The following is an 18,076-nucleotide window of genomic DNA, read 5'->3' on the forward strand; positions in this document are numbered from 1 at the left end:
TATGTGTGTGTATTTATTTATAAATAATATATATATTATATATTTTATATATATATATATATATATATATACACCACATTTTATTTATCCATTCATCTGTGAATGGACACTTAGGTTGCTTCCATATCTTGGCAACTGTAAAGAATGCTGCTATGAACATTGGGGTACATGTATCTTTTCAAATTAGTGTTTTTGGTTTTTTTGGATATATACCCAGGAGTGGAATTGCTGGGTCATATGGTAGTTCTATTTTTAGTTTTTTGAGAAACCTCCATACTGTTTTCTACAGTGGCTGCACCAACCCATTTTCTCCACATCCTCACAAATATTTGTTATTTGTGTTCTTTTTGATGATAGCCATCCTGACAGGTGTGCGGTGATACCTCGTTGTGATTTTAATTTATATTTCCCTGATGATTAGCAATGTTGAGCATCTTTTCATGTGCCTGTTGGCCATCTGCATATCCTCTTTGAGAAAATGTCTATTCTGGTCTTCTGCCCATTTTTTAATCGGGTTGTTTGTGTTTTTTTGATGTTGAGCTGTATGAACTGTGTATATATTTTGGATATTATACCCTTGTCATATTATTTGCAAGTATTTTTTCCCATTCAGCACGTTGTCTTGTCGTTTTGTCAATGGTTTCCTTTGCTATGCAAAAGCTTTTAAGTTTAATTAGGTCCCATTTGTTTATTTTTGCTTTTATTTCCATTTCTCTAGGAGGTGGGTCAAAAAGGATCTTGCTGTGATTTATGTCATAGAATGTTCTGCCTATGTTTTCCTTTAAGAGTTTTATGGTTTCTGGTCTTACATTTAGGTCTTTAATCCATCTTTAGTTTATTTTTGTAAATAAAATGTGTTAGAGAATGTTCTAATTTCATTCTTTTACATGTAGCTGTCCAGTTTTCCCAGCAGCACTTGTTGAGGAGACCATCTTTTCTCCATTGTATATTCTTGCTTCCTTTGTCATAGATTGATTGACCATAAGTGTGTGGGTCCAGTAAATTTTTGATATTGATCCCATTGATTTATTTAACAAAGTTCATTGTCAGGATGTAATTTTTTACTCAGCACAGGTTTAAAGACCTATGCATGCTATGGGTGTACCCAGAGTAGTGTAAGATGAGAAGTGTTGGTAGGTATGATGGATACAGTGCACCACAACATTCAGTACTCCACATTGGATTGGTCCACCTTGAGGTAGATCCTTCCCCTCAGCCAATTGCCTGTGGCTAAGGGATGGGGTCAGAGAGTTACAAATATGGCCTGAAGTGGGAGTTAAGTGTTACTTTCCAGGAAGGATAGTAGAGGGCTGTTCAGACAACTCAAAAATGTGTCAACTGCAGACCCCAAGCTTCTATGTATATATAGGTACATCTCAGGATTGGAAGTTCATGCAGTTAGTTTAGCTGAGGTAGTGTGTGCACACGCACTCATGTATGTAATACTATTTTTTGAATACTAAGTCTCAAAACAAAATCAGTTTCTTCCCTCCTCTTTGTTTTCATATTGCCTTGTAACATAACCATTAGCAAATTGCATTTCAAACATTTATTTAGAGATTTTACTCTCCTCCATTAGACTATGATCTCAAGAATTAATGCATCTTGGTCTTATCCTATATCCTTTGTTCCTAGCATAATGCCTTGGAGATACAATAACAAATGAGACAGGATCCTTTCCTCAAATTGCTTATAATCTAGTGGGGAGGTCAGATTGGTTAAAAATAAAATTAAAGTACAATCTAATTGAATTAAAATAAATAGAAGCAAATACAGTGGGATTTCAGAAAAGGAAAGTCAATTCAGACTTGTTCAATCAAGGAAAGAGGTAGCCTTTAATCTGGGTTTGTAAGGAAGGGTAGGATTTCAACAGACTTGGAGCCCTTTAAGTCTGTACCAAGGTCCATTCATTTTAGCCAAGGAAACATGCTCTCCTGAGGAGTGTCCTGGCCTGCTCTGATGGCTCCTGTATTGAGGCAGTGTTACCAGTAGGAGAAACTGCCTGTTCATTAAGGGAGAATTAAACCCAGCTACCTCTCCCTAAGCTCCCTGTTGGGAATCACCTTTATTTGCTATTGCCTTTAAAGGGATCTTGTCAGGTTGTTTAGGCCTTTAACGTGACTGATCTTTACAGTTGTGTTCTGGGGCAGGAAATGACCAGACCCCACCCTGAGCGCTCTGTCTTTTTTAACAAAAAGCAAAATCCATCATTCCAACAATGGATCTCTTTTCTCGGTTTAAAGGAACATTTGAAAACAGAAAATCCATATAAGAAGCTTAAAAAAAACCCAGTTACTTGCAAAAATTTGGCTTTACTGAAAATTATTCATAAGGAAAACAGCCCAATTTACAATTTAACCTTCAGTTCTAGAAATTAATGGAAAACATTATATTTGTGGATAAGAAAAATTAGGACTATAAGCTGGTCTATGAAACTGAATTTAATTCTAGACGCAAAAAGGAATTTTATGCTTGAGACATGGACCCTCTTGATTTAGAAGGGATAAGGCAAGAATTGCTACAGTTTTGTGAAGAAAACTGAATAGAAGCATTTTTTCATTAATGTGACTATGTCTCTGTTGTAGCATTCTGGCTGGATATAGCCTGGAAAGTAAGATTACACATTCATGAAAATAGATTTCTTGAAGGAATTGAGAATACAGTAAGTTTTCTGAAAATTTAGCCCCAGTATAACCTGCCACTTACCTTCCTAGGAACTTTCTTAGGCTCTGGAAAAATTGGTTATTCCTCTTTCCCATATGCCACCCTTAAGGAGGTAAAGAAAAGAAGAAATAATCAAGCTACAAGAGAAATATAAAATTTTTCCATGGAAGCACCACAATTTTAGGAAAATAAAAAACAAATAAAAACAAAAATAAACAAATGGGACCTAATGAAACTTAAAAGCTTTTGCACAGCAAAGGAAACTACAAATAAGACGAAAAGACAACTCTCAGAATGGGAGAAAATATTTGCAAATGAATCAATGGACAAAGGATTAATCTCCAAAATATATAAACAGCCCATGCAGCTCAATATTAAAGAAACAAACAACCCAATCCAAAAATGGGCAGAAGACCTAAATGGACATTTCTCCAAAGAAGACAAACAGATGACCAAGAAGCCCATGTAAAGCTGCTCAACATCACTAATTATTAGAGAAATGCAAATCAAAACTACAATGAGGTATCACCTCACCCCAGTTAGAATGGGCATCATCAGAAAATCTACAAACAACAAATGCTGGAGAGGGTTTGGAGAAAAGGGAACCCTCTTGCACTGTTGGTGGGAATGTAAATTGATACAGCCACTATGGAGAACAGTATGGAGGTTTCTTAAAAAACTAAAAATAGAATTACCGTATGACCCAGCAATCCCACTACTGGGCATATACCCAGAGAAAACCATAATTCAAAAAGGCACATGCACCCCAATGTTCATTGCAACACTATTTACAATAGCCAGGACATGGAAGCAACCTAAATGCCCATCGACAGACAAATAGATAAAGAAGATGTGGTATATATATACAATGGAATATTACTCAGCCATAAAAAGGAATGAAATTGCGTCATTTGTAGAGACGTGGATGGATCTAGAGACTGTTATACAGAGTGAAGTAAGTCAGAAAGAGAAAAACAAATATCGTATATTACCGCATTTATGTGGAACCTAGAAAAATGGTACAGATGAACCGGTTTTCAGGGCAGAAATTGAGACACAGATGTAAAGAACAAACTTATGGACACCAAGGAGGGAAAGTGGCTGGTGGGGGGGGGTGGTGTGATGAATTGGGAGTTTGGGATTGACATGTATACACTGATGTGTATGAAATGGGTAACTAATGAGAACCAGCTGTATTAAAAAAAAAAAGTCACATTTTGAGAAACTGAATAATGACATCAGTACACATATCATGGTGCAAACTTTGAGTGAAATTGGCCTTCAGAATTGTTTAATCTCTTTTCTTACCTCCCAGTAGTGTGGCCTCTAAGAAGACTTAATTGCCGAAATAGTTTGACTATTTTATTTCCACTGCCTTGGAGGCAAAATGTGAGTTTCACCTCAGTTCAAAAAAAAAAAAAAAAAGAAAGAAAGAAAAAGAAGTAGTAGTAGATTTTTCTATGCTACTATAAAAGTTGGCCCAATATATCCCTATCTTATTGGTTATATAATTCTATAATGTGATGAAAGAGTATTAAAATCAGTGGAACATGAATGCAAAAAGAAGGTTGTTTGGTTTTTTGGGGTTTTTTTTTCCTACAAGAAATTGCATTAAATGCTTTGGAAAGATTCAGTAAAATCATTAAAAAAATTGCTGTAGGCAAGACAGCAGTGTGGAAGATGGGGGAAATTTTTGTAGAAACACAGAAGGTTTCTGCACTCAGATTGCTTTAAAAGTGTACTTAAATTCTCATTACATTTTATAGAAACTATAAATGGAAATGAGAGATGTTGCTTTTTGGTGACACAGAACTCATACTCAGGGATTCATACTCAAAGAAAAGGTCTTGGCCCTGCATCAAAAGATTGACACATAAATAGTCATTCACATGTTTTAAATTATAACAAAATGCATAAGGTATGTGTATATCATTTTTTATGTTTTCTCACTTTAACTGGCTTTTTTGACCAACACATTAACTACTGGTCCCAACTGCACTGGATAAAGATGACTTTTAGCGAACTATTTTATATAGCAGTTAATAAAGTTGGGGGTACTTCTCCTTTCTTAAGGTGGTACAAACCAGACTTTGAAAGTACGTGAAATAAAAGGCCACTCAGAAGCAATAAGGTATCTATGCTTTAAGTTAAATATGATAAATAAAATCTCTTACAACTTTTTCTGGCATAAAGAATACTGAAATAGATGGATCATGCAATACACATCAACTTTTACCAATATCTCAACTGCACTCTACTTAAGATAAAGACATCAATGCCCTTACCGCTCCTCTACCTTTCTTCACTCTCCTCTATCCCCCATCTTCTGTCTTGTATGCCTTTCTTTATTTAAAAAAAAAAATCCCTTCATCCATTTCACTCACCCTCCACTCCATATGCCTTTTCTTTTACAATGAAAAGTTGTTAAAATTTACATTCTGATCTGTGAATATTAAGTATTTGGTATTTCATCCATAGAGCAATTCTAAAAGTTGAAAACCAACAAGTAATGTTATTATGAGTGATGTGACCCATGCTCCCTATAGACTCTAGGGTTGCCAGATTCAGCAAATAAAATTACAGGATGCCCAATTTGAATTTCAGATAAACAACAGTTTTTTTTTTGAGTGTAAGTATGTTCCATGCAATATTTGGGACATACTTATACTAAAAGAGTGTTGTTTATCTGAAATTCAGATTTAGCTGGGTATCTTGTGGTTTTTTTGGTAAACTGCCTACAAGGTAATGCCCTGTGCAAGGACTATATTTTCTCCATGGATTTAATGCCATCACCCCTGGGCCATTCCAAGAGAATATTCCTGGATTCAAAGTCAAATAGATAATCTTTTCTTAAACACCATCAATTATTTAAACCCCAGTAGATTTCTTGTTTAAAATCAATCCAAGTAAACAGTTTATTTCAGGACTCAGCATGATCATACTCTTATTCTCTTCGGCCATTCTGAAATCATGTGATAGGTTTTATGACTCCTTATCTTAAAAATGAAGAAATGAGACTATTTGTGTGTTTTTTTCAGAAACACACTTTCTGCGTGCTTTTTCGTAAAAAAATTTTATGAAATACCTGTTAAAGTGATGTTTTACACACATAATTTAATAATCATTCCTCTGCTTAAAACCCTTTTCTAGCTTCCCTCTTCACTTCAGGTAATGCTCAAAATCCATTAAATGGTCCACAGGGCTACCCGTCCTTTCTTCCTTTTAGCTCTACCTGGCTGTGCTATTTTCATTTTGTTCATGTTCTTCATACTGTTTTTTTGTTTGTTTGTTTATGGAAGCTCAGTCGTTCCTCAGCACCATCAAACAGATTGTTCCCTCTGCCAAAAATATCACATTGCCATATTCCTACTCTACTTCACTCCATTAATTCCTACTAATCCTTCATATTCTCAGCCCAAATGCTACTACCCCAGAGATCCTTTTGACTTCATGTCACATATATTTATTTATTCATGTGATTGTTGATGTTTGTCCTCCCCAGCAGAGACACTGTACACTTCATGAAGCCAAGAGCTATGTGAAGCCAAGAACCATACCTTGGTTCTCTACCATATGCCTACCTCATAGCATGGTATCTGGTATGTAGTAAACACTATATAGATATATGTTAAATGAACAGGTAGATGAATGAATGCATAAAGAATAAGGGTGATATTGTTTTCATCACCATTTTACAAATTAGGAAAACTGAATTTTGGAGAATTTAAGTAACTTGTTTACTTAGCTCATGAATGGGAGTCAGAATTGAAATTCACATCTGTCATTATCCCTTTTTTTTCTATGACTGCTACTCTCTAAAGTCCCTTCACATTCCAACAGCTCATGATTATATCATCTATAATCCTCTTCATGAGACAATAGGTAGGGAAAATAATATTAGTTGGTTTTCATAGAACATTTTTTTCAGACATTAAGCTATGTGTCTTGGAGGAGTTGCAGAGGAGTGGGAATGGCTTGTGGTTTGGGGAAAGGGAGGGGCAGACTGAGCCACACAGCCACCAGAGACAGCACCTGGAACAGAAGAGAGTTTTTGCCCACACACTGAGTATCTGGCTTCCAGATGGATCTTGGGCACACATTTGTTTTTATAATTTTCCCCCTCCTCCTCATCTCTTCATTCGCCACCCTCCTTTCAGAGGAATTTAAGGATGGGCTTTGTGCTGCATTGCCTCCTTTTTCCTTCTTCAACCCCCACCCTCTCTTTCTTTTCCACAAAGGGTGACCAGCAGTGACAGACCTTTCCTGTGCTTGGAATCAAAGGGGAAATGAAATCCAACTGATTCACTCAGCACCCTTCAGCCTAGACACCTGGCTGTTTCTGCAGCTTTGAGGTAGAGCCTGATCTGTTTAGTTAGAACAGTGGTAGCTCAATTCATTTACTCCAACCAACTAAGGAGTTCTCTGTGTTGAACTATGCTTATCTGTCCAGTGATCTACATTCTGTAGTACTCCCTAGAGGATGCAGTACTGACCAGTTCTGTTATGACAGATCAGGGGACTCCTGCCTTGTTGGCAAAAGCCACTCTCTGACTTAGGGAGCATGTCTCTAGGCATTTTGTGGTCTTCTGTTCAGGCTTTTCAAGAATTAGGAAGGTTTCCATATTTTTTTAATAGACTTATTTTTTATAGCAGTTTTAGGTTCACAGCAGTATTGAGCAGATGGTAGAGAGATCTCCACATGCCCCCACCCCCACACATGTATAGCCTCCCCCATTGTCAACACCCACCCTCCTACCAGAGTGGCACACATTTGTTATAGTTGATGAACCAACATTAAAACATCATTATTAACCAGAGTCCATGTTGTACATTAGGGTTCACTCTTGGTGGTGTAATTTCTGAGTTTGGACAAATGTATGCTAACCTATATCCACCATTATAATATCATAGAGAGTACTTTTATTGCCCCCAAAATCCTTTGTGCTCTTTCTAGTCATCCCTCCCTCCCCAGTATTTTTTCCCAAAGGAAACCTTTAGACATTTTCAGAAAATAGTAACTGTCTCATTCATTCTGTAAGTAGAGGGCAGAGTCTAGGATGGTCTGTCTTCTATTATCATTCTTATTCTTCAGACAGCATACCTGTGCTAGATGAGGATAGTTCTATAAATGGATCCAGGTACATCAATGAACACATCCCCATTTGCATCAACCAGATGGTTTGAGGAAGACACCTGCCTCCATCTTTTCCACATTATGTGGGGGTGTGGGAGGGATGACCCTGAAAAGGTCAAGGGAAGGTTGCAGCAAAGATGGTTTCTGTTGAACTAATGTCTAGTCTTTGTTCTCACCCAAATTGTTCAGGCTAAAAATACCAGAGCTTAAACTGAGAGTAGAAAAATATGAAATGTTAATTATTATTCCCATTTTTTAATAAATTAATGGAGGGAGTGATCACATCCCTGTCTTCCTTTCAGCTTTACTGCTATGGTAGGTTGTTATTGTTATAAATACTCACTGTTTTCTCATGTGTAAGGATGATATATCCTTTCCCTGTTGGTGTTAGGCTTGGTTATGTTGCTTGCTCTGGCCACTTAAATATGAGCAGAAGTGATGTGTGCCATTTCTGAGGAAAAAAGTGTAAGAGCTGTAACACAATATTCTCTTTTCTTTCTACCACAAGACTAGGAATGTCCCTGAAAAATATCATTCCTTCAGCCTGTGTCCTAGGCAGAAGGTGGGTGGAGCAGAGCTATAGATGGTCTACAATGGATATAGTTTGAGCAAAAACAAATGGTTGTTATAAGTCAGTGAGATTTGGGGGTTGTTTGTCATCACAACATAATTCAGTCTATATTACCTGACCAAACCGACCTCTCTGAGCTTGGTCTAAACTTAGGTATAATTATATCAACCTCCAAGGGAATGCATAACACTCATAGACTTTGAAGCCCCATTTCAAAAGCTACTGAGAGTGGTCCTGCTACTCATATGAATGGCAATATCTGTAGCATTTAAGAGTACTTAAAAAGTTTTCTTTTTGGGGGCTGAACAGCATATGACTGGTATGATTTCTAGATACACCACAAGTTCCTGTGCCAATAAATTTTCTTCTTTCATGTATTATAAATTGATTTGTCCAATCTAGGTTCCCAGGGAGTAGTCCTAACCCCACAGTTTATCAAGGTCTGGCAGCAAAGGGAGAAAGTTGAGGTATCAAAAATCGGAACCAGAATGTGAGTAGGGACACCATGGAGTTAGCCTGGGTTGGAATAAGTTACAAAATTTTCCAGAAATATTGTACCCTGTGGATAAAGGATAATTACAGAATCAGATACAGGTCACATACCAAGAAGTGGGACTGGAATACTTGAAATGTAGAGTAGGAATAGCAAATAAGTAAAGCAAACACGTTTCTGTTATTTTCCATCACTGGCCTAAATCTGAAGGAGATTCAGTGAAATAGAAACATAGTTCTGAAAACTGGAGAAGTTCACTATCTGCTTAGGGAGATGAGTAAACTAAACTGTTAAAAATGTGTTATTCAAATATATACACATACAGAGGAATACTTACATCATAAGACTACAGGATGAAAATTTTTCACAAACTCAGTACACTCTGGGTGACACTGAGCATCATATCAAGAAAGAGAAATTTTCCATCCTCCAGGTGGAAAATTCTTCTTCGTGACTCTTTCCAGTTTCCTCCCAAGGGTAACAATTATCCTGGCTTCTAATAGTATAGATTTGTTTTGCTTGGTTTTAATCTATATATGAATGGAATCCTACAATATGTATTATTTCATGTTTGGTTTCTTTGTTTCAGTGTTATGTTAGTAAGCATCATTTATATTGTCCAAAGTAGTTGTAGAGTGTTCATTCTCATTGCTGTATAGTAGCCCATTTTGTAAAGATACCATACTGATTTATTCAATCTACTGTTGATGAGTATTTGGTAGTTTTCTCTGTGGGGCTATTACAAATAGTGTTGATGTGATAATTCTAGTATATGTCTTTGGTTAACATATATATGTATTTATATTGTATAAATGCCTAGGATTACAATCACTGTACCATAGGTGTTGGTAGTGGTTATGTGGAATCTCCCTGTGTTGAGAACTGTAAGGCCACATCTGAGTTTAGCAAAAATGATAAGATTATCAATATCTTCCATGGGCAAGGGACAGAGATGGTATGCATGCCAGGTATTTGGCATTCCCAGTGTTGGACAATAGCTGAATCAGTTTATCAAACAAGTGGTGTCAGGTATAAAGTTAAGGAACAAGACAGAGGAAGCAATTCTGAAAGTCATGGAACAAAAGCCACCAAAAAAAATGGTGAGTCTGTCTTCCCCAATTCTCCCTTAGTTCTTTCTTTTCTTTTGTTTAGTGCAGATGGGCTGTGTGGTTGTTTTGAGAGACTGACAGTAATGGGACATGACTGCTAGTATAACCCACATTTCTCCAAGTGACATTAGCCTGGGTGACGTGGAGAACAGGATACCAATGAAGAGGACAGCTGGTGTAGGAGTTGAAAGTGGCTAGGTGTGAGTGTATGTTTTAAACTAAAGGGTACTAATATTAAAAGTAGAGCATAATACATAATATGAAAACAATAGAGAAAATCAACAAAACAAAAGGGTTTTCTTTAAAAAGATCAACAAAATTGGCAGATACTTAGCTAAATTGACCCAGAAAAAAAAAGAAATTACTAAAATCAGGAATGAAAGAAGGGACATCATGACCAGCCTTAAAGATTGAAAAGGATTATAAGGGTGTACTATGAATAAATGTATGCCAGTGAACTAGATAACTTAGAAGAAATGGAAAATTCTTAGAAGAACACACATTACCAAAGCTGACTCAAGAAGAAATAGAAAATGTGAACAGATCTATAAAAAATGAAGATATTTAATTAGTAATTTTAAAACTTCCCATAAAGAAGAGCCTAGGCCCATATTATTTTGCTGGTGAATTCTATCAAACATTCAAAGAAGAATTAATACAACTGTTCATAAACTCTTAGAAAAACAGAAGAAGAGGGAACACTTCCTAACTCATTTTATGAGGTCAGTATTGCTCTGATACTAAAAATATGCAAATATATAATGAGAACATAAAATTGTAGACAGATATCCCTTATGAATATGGGTTCAAGTATCTCCAACAAAATACTAGCAAACCAAATCTAGCATCATTCAAAAAGGACTATACACCATGATTTATTCCAGGAATACAAAAATCAGTGACATACATCATATTGATGGAAAAAAGATGAAAACCACATGGTCACCTCAATAGATGCAGACAAAACCTTTGACAAAAGACAGCACCTTCCTTGTAAAATCACTCAAAAAAGTAGGGGTAGAAGGGAACTTCTTCACCATGATAAAGGGCCTCTATGAAAGATACACAACAAAGATCAGGAACAAGAGAAGTCTGCTCTTACCACTTCTATTCAGCATTGTACTGGAGATTCTAGTCAGGGTAATCAGGTAAGAAAAAGAAATGAAAGGTGTCCAGATTGGAAAGGAAAAAATAAAACTATCTCTGTAGATGATGTGATCATAGATGGAAAAAATCCTAAGGAATTCACTAAAAAACTATTATAACTAAGAAACTTGTCCAGCAAGATTGCAAGATACTGGATCATTATACAAAAGTTTATTGTATTTCCATACAGAAGGAATAAACAATTCAAAAATGAAATTAATGAAACAATTCCATTTATAATAGCATCAAAAGGAAGAAAATACTTAGTAAATTTAAGGAAAGAAGTTCAAGACTTGTACTAAAAACTACAAAACATCATTGAGGAAAGTTCAGAGATCTAAATAAATTGAAAGACATCCTGTGTCCATGGATTAGAAGATCTAATAATGTTAAAATGGCAGTGCTTCTAAAATTGACCTACATATTCAGTATGATGTCTGTAAAAAATCTCAGCTTCCCTATCTGAAGAAATTGGTAAACTCATCCCAGAATTCACATGGAAATTCAAGGCACCCAGAATAGCCAAAATGGAAAAAGGAGAATAAAGTTGGAGGACGCACACTTTATGATTTCAAAACTTGTGCATAGCTACAGGACTCAGGACAGTGTGGTACTGGCATAAAGATTGATGATATATAGATCAATGGACTGGATCGAGAGTACAGAAAAAAACCCTTCTGTTTATAAGTGATTAATTTTCAACAAGGGTACCAAAACAATCCAATGAGGAAAGAAGAATCTTTTCAACAAATATTGGTGAGACAACTAGATTTCTTCATGCAAAAGAATGAAGTTGGACCCCTTCTTGGCAAATACAGAATTAACTCAAAATGGATCATAGACATAAATGTTAGCATTAAAACTATAAAACTCTTGGAGGAAAATATAAGAATAAATCTCTATGACCTTGAATCTTAAATGACACCAAAAGCATAAGTGACAAAAGAAAAAATAGGTAAATTCAACCTATCAAATTTGAAAACTTACGTGATGCAAATCATACCATCAAGAACATGAAAAGACAGCTCACAGAATGGGAGAAAATATTTGGAATTTACATATCTGATAAAGGACTGATATCTAGAATGTGTAAAGAATTATTATAATTCAGTAATAAAAAGACAAGTAACCTGATTAAAAAATGGGCAATGGATTTGAATAAGCATCTAAGCAAAGAAGACATGAAAAAATGCTCATTAGCTATTAAGGAAAGACAAATTAAAGCAACAGTGAGACCACCTCACACACATTAAGATAACTATCATCACAAAGATAATAGTCATGTCTTGAGATGTAGAGAAATTAGAACCCTCATACCTTGATGGTGTGAATGTAAAGTGAGAGAAGCTGTTCGTTAAAATGTTAAACATAGAGTTACCAAATGATTCAGCAATTTGACTACCTCCAAAACTGAAAACATATGTCCACACAAAAACTTGAATGTTCACAACAGCATTATTTGTAATAGCCAAAAAGTAGAAAAAAAACTAAATATCCATCAACTGATGGATGGATAAATAAAATGTGGTATATCCATACAATGAAATATTATTTGACTATAAAAAAGGAATGAAGTACTGATATATGCTACAGCATGGGTGACCCTTGAAAACATTATGCTAATTTAAAGAAGCCTGTGACAAAAAGCCACATATTATATGGTTCAATTTATATGAAATGTCCAGAATAAGCAAATCTATTGAGATGGGAGATTAGTAGTTGCCTAGGGTTGGGATTGCAGGGTGGGTGGGAAATGGGGAGTGACTGCTAATGGATTGAGGGGTTTTTTTTAGGATGAAGACAGTGTTCTAAACTTAGATTATGGTGATGTTTGCACAACTTTCCAAATATCCTAAAACTATTAATTGTACACCTTACATGGGTAAATTTTACAGTACGTGAATTATATCTCAATAATTCAGTTTTTAAAAAGTGAAGCATAATTATGATGATGATTTTAAAAGCTGTTTACACAGAGGAGAAACAAAAGTGCAATCACAGATTAAAGTGGAAGCAAGTGCATTTTGTGTTAGAAACAGTTAATCTGATTTAATTGGGTCACATGTTTCCAACTCACAGTACATAACAGGGGTTTTTGGTAAGGAGGGGCAAGACATATATAGAAAAAGGTACATAGTTTTTTGCTGAGTGCAAATCTAATCTTTGTACTCAGCTCCAGGATTTCTGAAAGTCTTAAAGAGCTATTAAAGTTATTTTTTAAAAAAACGAAAAAAAAAAAAAAAAACCTTTTCATAAATGAGCAGTTTGCTGCCCGATCTGCCAAGGCTGCCTCTCTCCAGATGGCAGGCAGCAGGCTGGGCTGATTCTACAGCCTTTATGAAGGCCCTTCTCTCTGCCCTTCACCACATACACATCTTCTAAAAGCTTCCTGCTGCTCATGGCCCCACAGCAAGGTCTCTATTTACGTCAGCCAGGCCCCAACCAGCTTCCCAGTTTGGGCAGACTGGGTTACACTTGGATCTTAATTGGAGAGAGGTTGCAGGAAACCAGGAAAAAGTCTTCACTGTGGGCCTGTATTTCGAGAAGATGCTGAAGTTGAAAGCAGCTGGATGAAAATATCAATGTTTCCACACTACCCTAAGCAGAAACCTTCTTTCCATTCCCTAACCTCCTTTTCTCATTTTTTCCCCTTTTCTCTTTCATATTTTGGCCTGAGATACCTTGTTAATTTTTAAAGATTAACAGGCCATTTAGCACAAGAAGAGTGTGGTGCAGGTCACAGATGAATAAATTAATACCAAAACTTCACACTAAGATGAAAATCAAAGCTCTCTGTTTTATTGCTTAAAGTATCTGTGAGTGCTGGGCAGGAGGAAATTGGTATCTCATTAAAAAAATGAGAGAGTGAGGTACAGAGGAAACTGAAAGCTCGTTAAAAGTGGTAGAAAAGCTGTCTTAATTATACCTTTCCATTTGCTAACAAGAGGACATTTGTTATGAGTTCAGGAGACTTTATCCCAAGCAAAATAAACAGAGTTAACGACATTATTTTTGTCTTTTTAGCCAGTGGTGGCTCTGGAATCCTGTTTCAAAATAAAGGTTTCACTGCGGGAAGTCAATTAGATCAGAGAATGCTGGCAAAGGGTCAACTGCTTTCGCTTTCAAAGATTGATTTGAGAGCTGCTACCCAACCTTTCACCTTGCCCCCATGTAAGGGGGAAGGTGGGCAAGGTTTCCTTATTAGTGCAAGAATCTGTGTCTGGAGAGGCATTTAAAGGCCATGCTGAGAGTCATTCAGTCAGAAACAGTTACTGAAAGTGTACTGCCCCTGTAAAGCATCAGTTTTCTCTTCTGGAAAATGGAGATACTAACGACTTTATGGTTGTGGTGATTAAATAAGATGTTACATGAGAAAACACCTCCAAGGAACTTTAATAATAATGGCTACAACTTATTGATGATTACTGTGAGTCTAGGACATTATCTTACTTAATTTTTACAATAAACATATGTAGTGCTATGGGCTGTGCTCTATGAGTAGAAAAAAATTGGAAAGGTTGTATGATTTTGTACAAGGTCATCCAGTAGTGAAAGAGTGGGATTTGAATCCAAGTCTCTTTTACAATTTCTCGTGGAAGGTCATGAATCAGATATGGCTTCTGACTTCAAGGCCCATAGAGGAATAGAAACACACTTCAATAATGAAGCAGAGTATGATTAATGGCCAAAAGGATTTAATGTGCTAAGGGAATTTAAAGAAAAGAGAGATCACTTTTGGTTGGAGAGTTATGCCAAGAGGCAGTAGCATAATGTCCAAGAGTATATACAGAATACTTGGTTCAAATCCCAGATTCCTTAATTTCTAAGATGTGTAACATTGTACATATTTTTTCTCTCTAAACTGACTTCAGCTATAACATGAGCATTGAAATACTATCTCCCTTTTAGGTTGTAGCGAGGGTTGAAAAAAAATTATGTCTATTAAACACTTAGTGCCTGGTGAATAGTTTTTTAAAAATTGGGGAGTATTTCATACAAGAGGTAGTAGATTAAAAGTTTTGAAGGACAACAGTTTCAACTCTGTTGAGTTTCAACAGAGACATGTAAGTTTGGAAGAATGTCTGAAGTATCCCCAATATTAAATATGCTGTAGTAGAATTGTTATTTTACATACTGAATTTATTTAAGAATCCATTGGAAGCATACCATTTTCTAAGTCTGTCAAGCATAAGAACTGATTTCAGGTTGGAGTAGTGGTGGAGTAGTTTGCATCAGATTAACCTTCCTGCCAATGACAATTATAAACTCTGCACAAAATATAAAAATGAACTGTTACAAAGCACTGGAGAGTGACCAGAGGTAATCAAAAACTGAAAGGACTTTGACACTTGACTGAAGGGGACTACACTGGGTGAGATTCACATTTATAAGGCTTTTCTTCTGAGGGTAACCCCAAATCTATGTGATGCTAAGGAGAAAGAGCTCAAACAGGAGGCTGCGTCTTAAGTGACCTGAGGAGACAGAGAACAGAAAAGAAATCTAAAAAATAATATGCCACAGTGGGAGGATCCCCCAAATCTACAAATCAACTCTTCTCAAACCCTGACTGACTCCTGAATTGTGCTTGCTTAAGGAAAGAGTACAAGGAAAAAATCAACAGCTGGAAGGCTGATGGTGCTGAGCAGAGATTTCAGCCTTTCCAGTGCAGGTGAGACCAAGGTTTAGAGTTTGAGTCCAGCTAGAGAGGCTTGGACTTTCCATTGAAACCAAAGAATGACCATTCTTTAGGCATAACGATTATGTCTCATGACTAAAATACTGACCTTAAGACTAAGGGAAAAACCTTATAAAGGCCAATCTTTGTGAAGTCTAAAATCAAGCCATCACAAAATAAAAGTGATCCACCAGTAGTTTAACTGACTTCTAGAACAAAGTAAACTTAATTAGGAAAATTAACTGAACCTAATCTGGACAATGTGGAGGTCTTTCTTTAGGGCCTCTTTGCTTTCTATTCCATTGATTTATGTTCTTTATTAACTTTTCCTGTATTAATATATTTGGTTTTATTCTGTCATTCCTTCTTGACTTCTTAAGTTGTACGTTAGCCCATTACTTTTCAGTGTTTTTTATTTTTGAATATAAGCATTAACATTAAAGCTATAAATTTCTCTATAAATACTGCTTTAGCTGTATTCCAGAATTTTTCGTATGTAGTATTGTAATTTCCCTTTACTTCTACTTATTTTCTAAATTCTGTTATATCTTTGCCAACCTAGCTGTTATTTAGAAGTGGGTTATTACATTTTTATTTCTTTTTGTCATTGATTTTTAACTTATATGATTAGTGGTTAGAGTGTGAGGTCTATATTACACTCATTCTTGTAAATTATTGAGACTTGCTTTATGGACTAAAATATGGTCAGTTTTTAAAAAACAGTCTATGTGTGCTTTAAAAAGTGGAAAATCTCCTTAGATTTGTATAGAAAATCGAACAGTATTTCACTTATTATTCTAGGGTGGGTGGATAACAAACTGAGGGCCCATGATTTTAAAACTCAACAGTTTATAATTTTACAAAATTACATAGTATTGAGTTTTAAATCATAGTTGCTGTTACATTATACCAACAAATGTGATCCTTAGTTAGCAAGTTAGACAGGCAGAAAAGTGGTAAAGAGGCAGACACCCTGGCCTGGTGGTCCCTTAAGACAGGATAATGAAAGAGCCAGAAATTTGTGATATGGATGAGAGGGATAACGGTGCAGTGGACACTTGTCTGTAGCACTACCCTGAGGTCTGACCTTCATGCACCTTTTATAATCAGTGCTTAGCTCCTCTTCTTAAGAGGGTATTCCTAATAATTCTACATGTCAGGACTTCCAGCAACTCTCCAGTGCATCTAAAATCCTAATGACAGCAATTAATGTATTCCATTACACCCATGTTTTGCATATAGCTGTTTTTTGTCTGAAATCCGCCAAGTTCAAGAGTCAGAAAACTACTGCCTTCTCACAGGCCCCCTGCCTCATCTTTCCTCTCAATCCCCTTCCTCCTTTGTCTGGAGTAACTTTCACTTAATGATTAGTAACTTTACTCAATTCATCAACACTGATCAGAATTACATCAGTCTCTTGGGCATTCAACAAAAATCTGACCTGGTAGAAAACAGCCTGCTAAAGGAAATTCACAATCTGAAGAGTGGAAAAAGAGACAAAAAGGATAGGAAAAAGGACAAATCGAAGGTTGAGGCTGAGGCATAGGAAAACCTTTGGAAGAAGAAACTTCAGATCAGTTCCAGTTTATTGTCACAGTATGAAATGAAACTTTTAACACCAAAGGATATGTGATTCAGAGCTAGTTGTCAAAGAAAAAATTGTGCTTATTCATTACACAGAGGTCATATTCTTGTTGTTGTTGTTGTTGTTTTTAACCTATCCTTTGCCCTTAGTTGATGCTGAAAAGGTCAACTACGACTACGGTCAACTACGAGCCAACGACTCATTTATACTCATTTATACTTTTTTCTCTATAGCATTTTTTTTTTAACCATGGATTAAATTACACCTCCAGAGACATGGACAGCCTAAGAGTGGAGAGAAATCTCATTGCTTTATGGGAATAACTAGGGACCTTATTACCTGTGGAACTAAGGGCTGGAAAAACAATAAGATGTAATATCTTTGCCAGGTTGGGAACCTTGAGATATCAGGAAAGTTGAGGAGAATGAGAGTTCAGCATCATCAAACAGATTCCATTCAGCTGGCATTCAGCTTTTCAAATAGCCTGCAGTATAGGGAACCATATAGGATATAGGCAAGCAGAAACTTTTCCATTTCCTTGGGGCTCCAAGTTCACAGAGTATACTTAATCTATGTCTTTGACCACTATTTCTAATGGATCTTTTACCCAATGGGATTGAACTGTGTTCGTGTTCATCTCTGTTCTTTCGACACTAAAGTGTCCGTCGTCATGGTTACTGACTTGACTAAAGATGTTGT

The sequence above is a fragment of the Eubalaena glacialis genome, chromosome 3 (genome assembly GCF_028564815.1).
Source record: "Eubalaena glacialis isolate mEubGla1 chromosome 3, mEubGla1.1.hap2.+ XY, whole genome shotgun sequence".
Classification (NCBI taxonomy): Eukaryota; Metazoa; Chordata; class Mammalia; order Artiodactyla; family Balaenidae; genus Eubalaena; species Eubalaena glacialis.